The sequence below is a fragment of the Pogoniulus pusillus genome, chromosome 3 (genome assembly GCF_015220805.1).
Source record: "Pogoniulus pusillus isolate bPogPus1 chromosome 3, bPogPus1.pri, whole genome shotgun sequence".
Lineage (NCBI taxonomy): Eukaryota > Metazoa > Chordata > Aves > Piciformes > Lybiidae > Pogoniulus > Pogoniulus pusillus.
The window spans coordinates 41,392,659-41,408,613 of NC_087266.1; the positions used below are offsets into that span (position 1 = coordinate 41,392,659).

The following is a 15,955-nucleotide window of genomic DNA, read 5'->3' on the forward strand; positions in this document are numbered from 1 at the left end:
CACTTGCAAACTGCTTTATGTAATCAGTTTCTTTACACTGACATCAGATTAAAGAAGGTATTTCTTCCATTATTTCTTTTTTAAAGAAAAAAAAGAACACACACACACACACAAAAAATATCCACCCCTAAACATCACACACACTACTACACTAACAACAGCCTTCATCCCAGTTAAGTTGAACAGGCTAATTCTAAGCAGCTCCTGTTGGGAACTGGCTGAAGGAGAGGGGACACGAATCCCTAGAAGCTTGTACAATCAAGCCTTTGACGTGAGGTCTGAGTATTGAAACACAGCCGCAGTAGTGTATGTGAAGAAGCTCAAAGGAACTTGTCCTTGAGCCTTCCAATAAACAACTTCTGTGGGACTGTGTCCAGATTAGGAGGGAAGTTAGCTTCAGCAGAAACTGCAAGTAGGAGGAACATGCAAATTCCAATCTTTAGATGTGCCAGTCACTAATTAACAATACTGCACTGCATGATGGGTTCGCAGTAACCTAAAAGTCCCTGCTCTGTAACTTGAAGCCTGATGCTCTCAATAAACTTGGGATTGTCAGGCCAGCTAACTCATATTTAGTCACCACTGACTTTCCCACCCCCACAATGCCCACCCCCTTAACTTACAGGAACCTGGTTTCAAAATCAGCTACACAGGTTTACTTGTATCAAAGTGGCATACCCTCGATCATGTATTTGAAAAGGCAAAACAACACAAAATTAAACAAAAGCAACATCCCCCACACAACAAAAAACACAAATGCATTTGTTTCTAAAAAGCAAAACTGCATGGTTAATCGTCTGAGGCCTGGAGCATGTAGTGCTGTCATCCAGTAAAAGCTACTCTTGCCTGCCTGGGCAACAAAGCAGCTGATAAAAAAATGGAAATGCACTATAGTATATCAACAGTCAAATTCAGTGAATAAGTTTAAATAAAAATAGAAAAACTCCTTCACAATCACATTTAGAAAGAGCATTTGTGACCTTCATTGTAGCAGTCCAGGATCATTACAATTCTTTAAAATTCTGTGAGCATAAAATAACTGTGTTCACCTGAAAACTAAGTTTTAAATGGATTCAGCTAATCCATTCAAAAGGGCTGACCTATTCTAGCCTCCAAAAACACTATAAGAAAAAAAAAGGTAATTTTAACTGCAGTGGTCATACATTGTGACATTTGTTATTCATTTTGTCTATTTTTTCCTGTTTTGAGGCCCCAATTTTTATGTAGCTGACAATCTGTCCTCCCTGCACAGCTCTTCATTTTACTTAAATACATCACAGCAATCAATAATTGGTATTTGCTGGATATTCAGCCTGAAATATGGCACTCACCTAAATGACATTTAAATAACTACCAACCAAGAAACTACCATTCCCCAAAGAACAAAAGAATGATTTAAGAAAGCAAGCTTGGTATGCATTAAATAATATTTAAAATAAATATTATGAAGTGCTTAAAAAAATATTTTTAATGAAAATAATACAGATTAATAGAATCCACAGTACCAACATAAACACACAGTATCACAGTATCACCAAGGTTGGAAGAGACCTCACAGATCATCAAGTCCAACCCTGTACCACAGAGCTCAAGGCTAGACCATGGCACCAAGTGCCACGTCCAACCTTGCCTTGAACTGCCCCAGGGACGGCGACTCCACCACCTCCCCGGGCAGCCCATTCCAGTGTCCAATGACTCTCTCAGGGAAGAACTTTCTCCTCACCTCCAGCCTAAATTTCCCCTGGCATAGCCTGAGGCTGTGTCCTCTCGTTCTGGTGCTGGCCACCTGAGAGAAGAGAGCAACCTCCTCTTGGCTACAACCACCCCTCAGGTAGTTGTAGACAGCAATAAGGTCTCCCCTGAGCCTCCTCTTCTCCAGGCTAAACAATCCTAGCTCCCTCAGCCTCTCCTCGTAGGGCTGTGCTCAAGGCCTCTCACCAGCCTCATCGCCCTTCTCTGGACATGCTCAAGCATCTCAATGTCCCTCCTAAACTGGGGGGCCCAGAACTGAACACAGCACTCAAGGTGTGGTCTAACCAGTGCAGAGTACAGGGGCAGAATGACCTCCCTGCTCCTGCTGACCACACCATTCCTGATGCAGGCCAGGATGCCACTGGCTCTCTTGGCCACCTGGGCACACTGCTGGCTCATGTTCAGGCAGGTATCAATCAGTACCCCCAGATCTCTCTCTGTCTGGCTGCTCTCCAGCCACTCCGACCCCAGCCTGTATCTCTCCATGGGGTTGTTGTGGCCAAAGTGCAGCACCCTGCACTTGGAGCTGTTGAACGCCATCCCATTGGACTCAGCCCATCTGTCCAGGCGGTCAAGGTCCCGCTGCAGAGCCCTTTTGCCCTCCAACCCAGTCACATCTGCCCCCAGCTTGGTGTCATCTGCAAACTTGCTGATGACTGACTCCATGCCCTCATCCAGGTCATCTATGAAGATGTTAAAGAGGATGGGGCCCAGCACTGATCCCTGAGGGACACCACTAGTGACCAGCCGCCAGCTGGATGTGGCACATTCACCACCACTCACACCATTCCTGATGCAGGCCAGGGTGCCACTGGCTCTCTTGGCCATCTGGGCACATAGACCTTTTTGATTCTAGCCCTGCTAACAGCAATATAACCCTCTCCAGCTCTGCCAGTTATCCCCAATTGTGCTCTAACCCAGACACTTGATGGGACCTAACTGTACAATTCAGACATGGATATCAAATAAGTAAACTCTGAGGGACCAGATCACCATAACAAAAACAAAACAATGCACCACACACCCACAAACACCACAACAAAAAAACACCAATCCAGAAACCCAGTACAACCCAAAACCCAGATGGACTGAATGGGGGGGTTGTGGAGAGGGGGGAAAGGGAGCGGGGAAATGCATATATAAAAACCACATGAGATCCTATTCCTTATGAAAAAGGCAGAACAAGGGGCAAGAATTGGTAGCTTGAGCAGAAATGCCCGATTTCCCCGTTGACTGACTCTGAGCTCAAGGATTATGGCCTGTGAAGATTGAGGTAGCTAGTGTGAATTAGATCTCATTAGCTGTAAAAGTAGAAGAGCTAGAAGAGCACTCCCACTCTGTGCCAGAGGGAACTAGAACACATACATCCTACAGGCACTGTACTACTCTCGAGGCTTCAACTGTGATTTAATTACACCAACAGACTTCCTAGAAAAAGCAGTATCATAAACTCTACAAGTTTACCTCCTGTCATCTTCAGCATAAAATTGCACATAAATTCAACAGCAGGGGTTAGAGAGAGTACAAAATCTATAAGCTGAGTTTTAGGCTGTCAGGCACATACTGGAACGATTCCTCCTATTGTGCTCCTAACATAAATAAAGCCATTCTTCAATTCTACTGCAGCTAACAGGACTCCAATTCTCTTATGCAGTTACCTATCTTTGTATTTTAGACGTAAGCACTGCTGGTTTCCAACAAGGGAAATAAAAATTAGAGAATGAAACAAGAATCTTACCTAGAATTAAACTTTCCCTATGTAAGACAGGATTAATTCTGCTACCACAAAATTTATTGTTGAGTCATATTTTACTTCTTCATTTCAAAGTGGAGACTGAACCACAGCTGTCATAATCTCACTGTGCTGCAGTCAATGATTTAAGTTTAAAACTTTTTTTTATATCAATTTTTACACAATTTTTCAGTTTAGTTTGTCTCACTACTTTGGTGGTTTTAAGAAACCAACTGGAAAAGACTGTTCTTTTTTGACTTGTGTTAATTTAAGCAGCAGCACTTGCAGAAGCACTACCCACCTCACTGCTATCTCTGGCAAGGTAATAGAAGCACCAATCATGAAATGCCACTGGAGACATCTGTTAGCTTGATTTAAGCAAACACTAAAGCTTTTCAGAAAAAAATGGATTAAGATGGTTAATAAAACAGTCTGTCAAACAAACAAAATCTATGAGCACCAAAGTGGGGGTGATATTTTATAATTTGAGGTTGATTGGTTAGGTTTCCAAAGATGTTTATTACATGAAGAGATAAACTGCTTAAATGTACAAGATCAGGATCGAAACTACTTTCAAGAAAAAAATAAGGATCAAATCAACAACTACGTCAGCAAAACTAAGCTGAAGAACTTCAGCAGAAAGCTAATAAAACAAGAGAGCTTTCCAGTAACACCATCAGGTGTTGCTTCTGTGCAACAGGATGAAAAAGTAAAGATGTTTTCTAGAAGTGGTCAGAAACTGTGCAGGGAACAGCAGCCAGAAAGGGCTGTATGCCAGAATTAGCAAAAGCAGAGATTTCTCCTTCTTTTAACAGAAGCTTGGAAGTAGTATATATCAAGTCTGTTAGGCCAAATACACATCTAGACTTACTTTACATCTAAGAGAAAGTTCTTAATTAGACTATTTTATTTTTTCTTATTTTCTGTATGGGGTCCCATAAAATCTACCTAATTCTTAGTTTTATATGTTTCCCATTATAGGCACACAAATTACACAGGAAAAAAATGTATTTCAAAAAAATAAATCAGTATTAAGGAAAATGTTTCTTTTAAAATAAATGTAATTATACAGAAAAAAATACATCTGTGTCTCTCAAGTATGAAAAGGGAGTTACAACAGGCAAAATTAATTTTTTCAGCTGGCATAATCTTTCCTCCTACAATATGGATTATTAAATTAAAACTCTTTTTTTCAGGCTCTGAAGGAAACAGAGTTCCCTTTTCCATTTGCTCTTATTAAGAGCATGCAATATATTGAAGAAGGAAGGAACCTTTACAGCATAAGGCCACTCAGTACTTTTGTCCTCTGTATTAGATGATAGAAAAAAAATAATTATAAAATCTGACCCTGAACAAAACCAAAGATTGCAAAAACCTCCTCTTGTGTCAAAAAGAACAGCCCTGCAGTTCTCTGTCTCTATTACATTGATTCAAGTGACTCACATCATCTACATTACCCATTCTGCCCATTTTGCACAATATCACAACCTAAGATAACGAAAGGTGAAATACAATGTGATCCTATTACATTAATCCAACACATTTCCTATTGCCAAGGGGCAGGAAGCAGTCCACAACCAGACCACACAGCTGAAAGCAGCTCATGAGCTCCCAGTCACCAAAAGCAATGCGGCAGTGACGTACAGTGCCCTCATCAATTCTTATTCTTCATACTCCACCCCAAGATATTCCCCCTTAGAAGGCAAGAGGGTACAAGGAATAATATCACGTAGAAATGCTGCTGCCATAATCAACAATGTTCTTATTTTCATGGAAATTTTAAAAAGAAGTTTTAAAGCAGCCCTCCACACAGGAAAGAAAACAAACACACCATATAAAAATCATACTGAACTTTCCTCTATAAGGATTTTTTAATAAGGATTATAAGGATTCTCCTCTATAAGGATTGCAACCAGCAATAGAACAAGAGGACACAGTCTCAAGTCGTGCTGGGTGAGATATAGGCTGGATGTTAGGAGGAAGTTCTTCACAGAGAGCGTGATTTGCCATTGGAATGGGCTGCCCACGGAGGTGGTGGAGCCACCATCCCTGGAGGTCTTCAAGAAAAGCCTGGCTGAGGCACTTAGTGCCATGGTCTAGTTGACTGGATAGGGCTGGGTGCTAGGTTGGACTGGATGATCTTGGAGGTCTCTTCCAACCTGGTTGATTCTATGATTCTATTAACTAGAATAACACACGGTGCAAGCATCTTTGATTTCCAAGGGAAGTGGGGGGGGATGGGGGGAGGAGGGGGAAGAAAGGAAAGAAAAAAAGAAAAAAGAAAAAAAGTGTTCACTAGACTTCTTTCTAGTAAGTATTTTTAAACAATCTCTAAAGTCATAAATGACAGTAACACAGACACTTCAACTGATTTCAAAGGAATTACAGCAAGTAACGCTGCATGAGTCACATTGGGATTTTGTGGCCTCGGAACATTAATACATATTTTTAAAAAGAGGAAAAAAAATCAGTTTACAATCAAATGGGCAAAAAGCTGCTGCAAATGGTTGAGATGGTTATCTGTGGAGCATTCTCCTGAGAAAGGATACCAGGGAGAAAACATAAAAAAAGGGAAAACAAATGTTTCACTGCAATTCTTCCACATAATGCTTGCCAAAACCCTAGGAACACCTATTCCTCCTCTCACCAGTTCTGCTCATCTAAAACATGTACAATCCTCTCGGCAGCAGCTGTTGTCAGAAGAACTCCTAAAAGTACCTAGATTCTTACCTTACCTTCAAATGAACATTAAAACAAGCCATTAGTAATGAATGGGTATTTTCTATGCAAACCATTCACATTCACGTTATAAATCCAAATCTGCAATTTTTCTGTCAAAATGTTCTCAATGTGCTTCTGTGAAATACAGATTTCAGTAATTCTTCCTTTGTAATACACAGAAAAATATATTTCAGCAGTGACAAGCAGAGCTGTTTTCCCACTGCTTCATATCAAGTATGGTATCAATTTAATAACACACTTTTGTACATTAAAAGTGTGCACATTCTCCTTTTCTGTATTTCCCATTGCTGAGGGCTATAACTCTGTAGTACCAATCTCATCTGCACTTCTATTTATCTCCTTTTATCTTCTGCTTTACATCATCAACAACAGATTATACCTGACATGTCCTAAATAGACATATTTCTGTATTGCTACACTATTACCACGTATGCCTGATACAATGAAGAAATTGGTGGCATCAAAGAACGTGCATTTTTGCTTGTCTGCTCTACACTGCTGGATCAAATACTTCATCTGCAGACAAACATGCATGTGTACCCACACACATGCTTTAAGATGTTTAAAGAGCTTTATTCTAGAATTAATGCATCAGGTAAACAAATTTCCTTATAATATGTGTTTTTTCACAAAGCCTTCTTGAAAAAGTCTTCTGTTTGTAATTAACAGTTCATCTCTAAGCACAACTCTTCAATCTTTCAACCTTTTCCTATCTCTTCTTACAGTTTTCTAGAAATCCTATCTCATCTTCTCCTACCATCTGTACAATTAATATTTTAACGATAGAACCTTTAAGGAAAGAAGCAAATAAGGGACATTAATAAACACAATAAATTTACATATTTCAGATTCACCACTCTTCACAGAAGCACTGTGATACTGCAGCCAAAACTACAAACTGCACTAACAGTACTTCTTGTAACTGAGTGCCAACCACATGAAACAATGTTGAATTCTATAGTATTTTTTTATATAACAATTTTCAACGTGTGCAGCATACAGAAACCAGAACATTCCTTCCATTACTCTGCTAAACAAGCAGACTTATAGGATCATGCCCTAAAAAATTATAAAGTCTTATAGGAAAATAAAAATGCAGACAGCTTTCAAATTTCTTATGCTTGGTAACACCACAAAAGAATAGAGAACGTATTTAACAACAACGCAAAGTGCAAGTTCAAAGACTGCACTAGTACAAGACCACCACTGGGTGCCAGTATTGTTCTATCACAGAAGAAATACACCTCCTATACCAGCTATTAAAAACTTCGAGTTGTCTTAATAGGGTTTCAAATTATTCTCCTGAATTTCAGTTGTATAAAAGAATTACACTGCAATGTCACAGATTTTATTGAGGGGCTATCATTAGAGCTATTAAAAACCCCACAACAATACTTTTTAAAACATTATGCTAAATATGAACATCGGATTTTAAAGGTTTCTCCATACCCTATGACTTGCATAACAACACTAGGAAGGCAACTGACACCGTTCTTCTCTTCTATTCCAGAGCTTATTTACAGAATCATATGAACAGACGAAATAAAAATGGAACTTAAGGGCAAAAAATAGTAGGGAAGATTTCAGAAAGATTCAACAGCCCTGCCTAAAGTTGGGCCAACTGTTGCTTTAACCACAAGGTACACATTTGTAAGGAATGACAAGTGTAGACTCAGTGGCATACATGACAATTGTACTACGCTTCCCACAACCAGAAAATTGATGTCTGACCTTGCTGCACTACCTTCCGTTGCCTCTTTCCTGCATATCTAATGGAGAAGAGACTGTGCTTTTTGCAATCACATTCAAAGAGTCACTTTCTGTATCCTGTACATCTGGCATATCTTTGTCTACACCTTGGACATGTATCGTCGATTATTGCTATCCAGGTGTAGTGCTGTTCTTCTAACACTTTTCCAATTTGTTAACACCACTTTGAACTCTGACCCCAAGCACTCTGATTCACATTCCTAAGGAGCTTTACCTTGCATTTAAGCTTAGTACTTCATGCTCCAGGTGTTTAATTAAGTATCATAAAACTTGACCTAGAAAATGCCTCCATGAAGCCTCAGATTTTGACAGCAAATCATCTGTTAGCCATTCCTTCTAGTACATTCAAGCCACTTTTTTAACTGCCTTATGGAAACTTACAGAAAACTCCCTATTTCATTCCTTAAAGATGCAAAACTAAGTGGCAAAATAACTATACAATATAGTATTAAAAATTCACTATGTGTTATAAAAGCCTGTATGACCCATCCAGAAAGCTGAGAAAAACAAAATTTTCATGGCAGATGAACAAACACCAAAACCATTTAGAGTCTGTCTTTGAAATATCACTGACATTCCTGAAACTAATGCACAGCCACTACAGCACCTCTGTTGCTCAAGTAGCTGTGCTTGCATCCCAGCTACTATTTTAAGTGCAGTCTCCAATCCAGGTTGGTTTATCAGAAAGGAATTCATAAAATACACATTCTCAAATTCTAATTCTCACACAAATAGCTAATAGATGGTAAAATTAGCTGATAAAAATATCAGCTAAGATAGTCAATGAATTTTTGGAACTAAAACAACAAAAAATGTGTGGTGTTTTCTTCTACATTACATAGTAAAAGCAGAAGGTTCATCATTATTGCCTGCCCCTCTCCCCCTTTTCAAAATGTTTAAAATGGAGAAGTAAACACAAGCTAATTATCTGGCAATAAAATCCATTTTGCTAGTGAAATCGAGACCTAAGGAAAACAGAAAATGCTCAGAGCCAAAGAAAAGTGGGAGAAAAAATAAACAAAGTGCTGTGTTTCGAGCAAACTACTCATAGAATCAGTCAGAGTTGGAAGGGAACACAAGGATCAGCTAGTTCCAACCCCCCCTGCCATGGGCAGGGACACCCAACCCTAGAGCAGGCTGCCCAGAGCCCCATCCAGCCTGGCCTTAAACACCTCCAGGGATGAGGCCTCAACCACCCCTCTGGGCAATCCATTCCAGGCTCTCACCACTCTCATGCTGAACAACTTCCTCCTCATGTCCAGCCTGAACCTACCCACCTCCAGCTTCGCTCCATTCCCCCTAGTCCTGTCACTCCCTGCTATCCTGGAAAGTCCTTCCCCAGCTTTTCTGTGTTCTTCCGGGGTTACTTCTATCTGAAACTTTCAGTAGGAATGGAATAAAGACCAGTAATTTAGGAGCATTACAACCCCTCAAAAAGTACAATACTTATCAATACAGTAATTATTTCATTACATTGACAGTATTAGACTGGCATCTGACAGCAAAGCCCAACACAAGCACACACTGTAATGTTCCTTCAGTAATCTCCTCCTCTCCATTCAGTCTATCCAGCCTTGCTGCGGAGCTACTTCTTTACCATCTTACCAAGAGCAGAGAGGCAAAGGCTCTGGTAGGAACTACTATCCCTAGTGAGGAATGGATTTCTCCTCTCCTACTACAACACAAGAGAGGAAAGCTGCCCTATACCTGGGTCAATAGTTCTTGAGTCTGGATTTAGTAGTAAGAAAGCTTCTGCCAGGGTGTGCCCAAAGGCAAAGGGCATGAAGACACTCCCTGCAATGCTTCAGGTGTTTCAGAGCCTGTATTTGTATCATGATCTTTTTAGTCACCTTTACTAATCCAACCTCTTATCCATTTCTAAAAGGCAAAGACTATTTTCATACAAAAGCTTGAGTAACCAGTGATAGCTCTAGAATTAGTCTTTAATACGTTTGACATGCAAAGAGAAGTGTAAGTCTATTATTAGATTAGTCTGACAACTCATCATTCCCTCTCACACCTCCCTAGACCCACACAGCACTCTTCTCTAATTACTGGCACATGTACTGGGTTGTTTTTTTTTTCCCCTCCAGCCTCCCTGAAATCATTCTGTCCCAAAAGTGAAGTATCAGAAGCATAGTTTTCAGCATACTCTACATCAAGTTCTTACACAAACAACATGCATTTTAAGAGTTGAACATTTGCATTAGTGAGGCACTTGTAGTACTACCTCTCCTAGTGTGATACATAGCGTGACAAGTGCTTTTTGCCAGTTATTTTTTCCTGTGAAATTCCTACTGCTGGCAGTACAGTTCTTTAAACACAGACAAGGTCTGAAACTGTGAGACTGGCAGCACATCTTCCTCAGGAATTTTGCAACAGAAAAATTAAGTACAAGAAGTTTTTTCTTCTACCAAATACAAAGCTTTAGAACACCTTTACAACTACATTACCCATCTCCAGTAATGCAACCATCAAAAATCTCAGACTCTGTATTTGGCCTTCTCCAAATTTCACTCACCAAAAGCTTTATCTAAACTAAGTACGCAAAACTAAAACCCAGAACCAACACTCCTTTATAATCTCAGTTCCTAACTGAAGAACATAAAATCATCACTTGTAAAGCCAGGAAAGACAGAAATCCTAGAAATTAGAGAATGTCTCATCACACATTTCTATAAGAAGCTAGTTTCAGGACACCCACTGTTCTTCTCCAAACAAGCGACTGGGAAAGAGAGAAATGCATGTGGAGAAGCCTCACTTGAATAGACAAGAAACTACTAAGCGGGGTACTGTCTGAAAGGGCTATGCAGCTGTTGAATTTCCTTCCTTATGCTTTCAAAAAGCTCAAATTAGATGGCCTTCACTGAATGCTGCAATACTCATCTCTTTTCATTGGCATCTGTAAACAGGGTAAGAAATCACTGAAGGACAAGATAAAAGCTACAAATTAAGTTGTCAGATCTGCATGCGGTAGGTTTTAATAAATTGTACAGCTGCACTTTTAGAGTATTATTTGTGATACACTTTTAAATTGCATTAGCTGCACTGTGAGTACATGCAAAGGTAAGGACCCTCAAGGCTTACATAAGTAAACAGCTATTTTATTTTCAACTTTTAAACTGCAACAGCTACTGATAAAAACTTCAACAGGTGGTTTGCATTCAAAAATTATTGAACAAAGTATAAATTTTTCATACTAAGATGTCAAAATCTGAAGCACTTGTTAGGAAGTAAGGAATTAAGCATATTGAAAGGATGAAGGAGAACAGAGCTCTCCACAAGACTGCAATCACCAGCTGTTCAGCACCAGTCTAGAAGGAATTTCTGCACATTCAATTTGTGACTCTATTTCCAATTCTTCAGTCCTGCATGAAGACAGGAGACACAAAGCATAGTTTTTTCTACTGGAAGTAACCAACCAAGTCCCGTAACCATGGGGTAATAATCACATCAGAATGCAGACATAAACACCACTTATTTCACCACCATATTATAGAACTGAGACTAAGAACTCTGTTCTCTTTTCCTAGAGTTGCTGCAGAATCTCCATTCCTGGACTTCAACACACAGCCAGGTAAAGCTACAACTGACCTGATCTAGAGTTCTTCTCAGAACAAATCTTTAAGAGGACTTTCAGGGATGTCTTTCAATCGACCTTCTGTTATTTCAAGTACTCAATCCAACTTGCAACTGTAACTGAACATTATGCTTTAAAACACAGGCACAAAGGCTTAGTTTTACATAATATAAAATTATGCTGCCCTCAGTTAATGCTTCTACCAATGTTCTCACATTGGGTTTAAACACAAATATATACACATACACAAATATATACATGCTTGTATTTCCACAGTTTTAAATTTAACTGGAATTACAATTCACAGATGGTGTTGACCCTTTGTGTTAGTGTTTTGTTTGTTTTATTTCATACCTTGAGGGAAAAGCTATTTACCTTCTGTAAAGTGATTTGGCAATCCTTTAGCAAATAAATGTAATATATATATATATATAAAAGTTAATTAAGTACATGAGAAATTTAAAGTCACTTGCCAATACTGGTAAAGAGAGAGAAAGACACAAATCCCAGTTCAGAATACACCTAATACAGTAGGTGGTTGTTTCTCTGTGTTTGCAAGTACAAAGTATTGTAGTTTGTACTGCTGTCTCAGCACAGGTTCAAGACATATGACTTTTTCATATTTTCATGTCATAATTTACTAACATTTATAAGACATACAGCAACAGTTGATACACATGTGACCTCTGTGCAACCAAGCTGATTACATGACAGATTACAGAGCTCAGCTTTCTATAAAAAGCCAGACAAGAATTAACCAAGACAGGCTCTGGGCATATACAACATAACTAATGAAGTGGTAATTAACTGTACAGGAACTTAGTACATATTTTCATCAACTAATGACTTAGGAAGAAGTTTGGAATCGATAATGCCTCCAATACTGAAACAGATCTGTAAGAAACTATCAGATAGATAAATGTAGGCAATTGAGTCTTTGCGTTACCGATATTGATTTGTTTTCTTCCCTCACGAATTAGAACTACAAGTTATAAGTGCTATATAACTACATTTAAGAATCTAAATGCAATTTTGTAATTGATATTTAGAGATTTTACTTGGCTGGATATTTTAAGACTGCTTTGATCAAAACCTGGTAGAAACACAGCAATTCGTTCCAGTCTACCAGCACCAAGAGTTACTCAAAGCTGACATCTCACCACATGGCTAAATGCTACAATTCTGCAGTTTGGTGACATGGAGCACCCCTAAAATCACCATCTTTGATGGTTCCCATTAGATGACAGCATTGAAAAACGTGACCAGCCACAAGGGCTTGATCTACAGAAATCAATTCTCTTATTCAAGAAAGGCACAACAGAAAAGTTGGATTAGAATCAGGATGCAGAGAAAAGTCACCAAGTTGTGGTTGGATTCAATGACTTATGCAACAAGGCAATTCTATGATAGTAGGGCTACCAAGTAATTAAACATTAACAGTAGTAACTTAATGACAGAAAAAAAGACATGAAAAAAAGTTGATTTGGCACAAAACAGCATGGATTTTAAGTCATTATCCTGCTATCAAAATCTGTGTTGCATCTTCAAAAGCATCCATTTGTTAATATCCAGTTCCAGAATTACTTCAATTTTTTTAAACAATTTAGAATTGTATCTTCCTCCACTCAGACTGATCATAGAATCAACCAGGTTGGAAGAGACCTCCAAGATCATCCAGTCCAACCTAGCACCCAGCCCTGGCCAATCAACTAGACCATGGCACTAAGTGCCTCAGCCAGGCTTTTTCCGAACACCTCCAGAGATGGCAACTCCACCACCTCCCTGGGCAACTCATTCTAATGGGAAATCACTCTCTCTGTGAAGAACTTCCTGCTAACATCCAGCCTAGACCTCCCCCAGCACAACTTCATACTGTGTCCCCTCGTTCTGTTGCTGGTTGCCTGGGAGAAAAGACCAACCCCCACCTAGCTACAGCCTCCCTTCAGGTACTTGTAGACAGCAATGAGGTCACCCCTGAGCCTCCTCTTCTCCAGGCTAAACAACTCCATTTCCCTGCCTTCTAATTTCACATAATTTGTAGCTGGTTTCGCACCTTATAAAATTAAGGTAAACACAGTAATTATACTGTTTATGTTAAATTATTATTGCAAGGTGCAAATTGAGGCTGCGATGCTACTGAGTGGCACACTTATTGCATAGAAAAGCCAGGTCTACCACCAGAAAACTACTAGCTCTCAAACAAAACAAAAAACAAAAACAGCAACAGAACAATCCATGAAGTATTTAAAAGCTTAAAAATGAAAAAGTAGTAAGAAGGGTTTTTTTCCTCATAATCATTAAAATATTTGGTACTACTTAAGTGGGTTTTTATTTCAGTCTTCTGAACCTCAGAGTTAATAATGGCAAAGTAACTGAGTCACTTGTTGATTATAAACTCAGTTACTTTGCCTGTATTAACTTTGAGATCTCTGTAAATGCTCTCCTTTCCAGCTTGCCTCTCTTTTGTTCATTTTATACTCAAATAGTGACGTTATATGTATACCCACTTGCCAACACTTAATTAAATCATGATGATGCATTTTCTCATTTATTTGACAGAATTGAAGCTATAAGATAAGCATACATAGAGCTTTCAATGGAAGGAGGCTTCTCTTCTGTTACTTTCCCTTCCCTGTCTTCCTTCTCCCCACAGATCTGAACAGTTCTTACTCTCAAACGGGAGGACTGCTGAAAAAAGTAATCTGATCTTATGTAATAACATGCACCTCATGTAAGATACTGGGGGTTTACAGCAAAGGACCATACAGCTCAAAAGGACAGTTCACAATATAGGCAGAGAAGACATAAAAAACATAATATAAATACATTCTCCTGAAATTAAACTGTTCTCTGTGTTATCTCATTGTTATTACACTTGCATACACAGGATTTATGCGTCAGCCTATAAATCATACAGTAATTTACCTACCTAACAATTACTCTATTTGCAATACTGGTCACACATAATTCTACAAGCAAAACAAATTTACTCAAATGTACTTTGCCAAGGTAGGTGCAGAAATGTAGTCAGGTGTATGTTCCCTGACCACACCTTGGTTGTTACTGCCCTTAAAGTATTACAGACAGACATAAGAGCTGAGCATAGTTTTTAAATATTTGAAGACTTGTATTTCCTAGGCTTCTTTAAGCTAAACTACACCAACTCTTTTAGCCTTTCCCTAAAAGCTCATACTACTTTCTAGTTCTCTACTTGCACTTCTTATCCTTTGCCTTCTCCCCACCCACACACCTTCATATAGTGCTATACACAAACTGGACACTAACTCCAGGTAATGCCTTACAGCACCAACGGAAGTAAAAAGTACTATATTTAACAACCAGAATAGCTACTTTCTATACCCCACTCAACAAAGCAATATTGCAGCATACTATGCACGACATATAAGAAAGAAAGAACTGCTTCTTATCTACCTTATGATACGCAGGTGACTAAGCCTACCTACACTCACAAAATCTGCATCGAACCAACTGAAATACATTGCTTCCCTTCCATTCCACACCCTTTTAAAACTCTAAAATCCTGCTTAAATGCTTGCAACCATTCAGGTTAGACAGTATTTCATACTGTAACTAATGTTTCATTTCATAAGTAACTGTGTCTACTAAACTACATTTTCTCTTCAAGTACCTAACATACCCTCCTCAAGAAACAAGACAAGCAAATGAAAAATCCAAAAGCTTCACTGAAGACAAAACAGGAATGCTTTTTCCTTGTCAAAGGTTTTTGCTTAGATTTCTCTTCGTGGTTGTTTGTCATCATGTTATATTTGTTTATAAAAACACTGAAAACTTATTGAACTGTTTACAGAACACAGCATTACTCTATGTATTTTAGGATGCTCATTATCACAGAAAAAAATCTTATCTAAAAGAGCAGTAACAATGGATACATATTTTCTGGCAGTGTTTTTCTGCTGCTGCAGTTTAAAAGCTGTGAAGAATTAACCATACAATTTTACATACAGCAAAAGGGAAGTCTTTTGGGAGGAACTTCCTACCCATATTTTAACCTAATCCTGCATGGAGATAATCCAGATGGTCAAAGATATAAAATAAGAAAAGAGTACTTCACACAATAAGATCTCTACTTTAACCCATTTCTTGTCATAGTTTTTTATTGTAGGGGAAAATAATGAAGTATCCTCTGGAAAGTGTACTTGATACTCCCAAAGCAAGCATACAGAAAGAAAAAAACCCAGAACAAATAAAACCCCATCAAAACGACAAAATATTGATGAATTCTCTCAAAAGATTTTTCATTCTGATTAGATTTTGATGAACACCTGGTCATTTAAACTTTGTCTCTGTGTTAATTGCTAGTGGGTGGACCATGACACTGTATTAAGCACTAGCACTCA

At 38.8% G+C, this 15,955-nt stretch overlaps 1 protein-coding gene across 1 annotated transcript in view; it reads right to left on the reverse strand.

The window, feature by feature from the left end:
- TDRD3 (tudor domain containing 3) overlaps positions 1 to 15,955 on the reverse strand; it is a 110,887-nt gene that overhangs the window by 63,837 nt on the left and 31,095 nt on the right. The window lies entirely within an intron of this gene.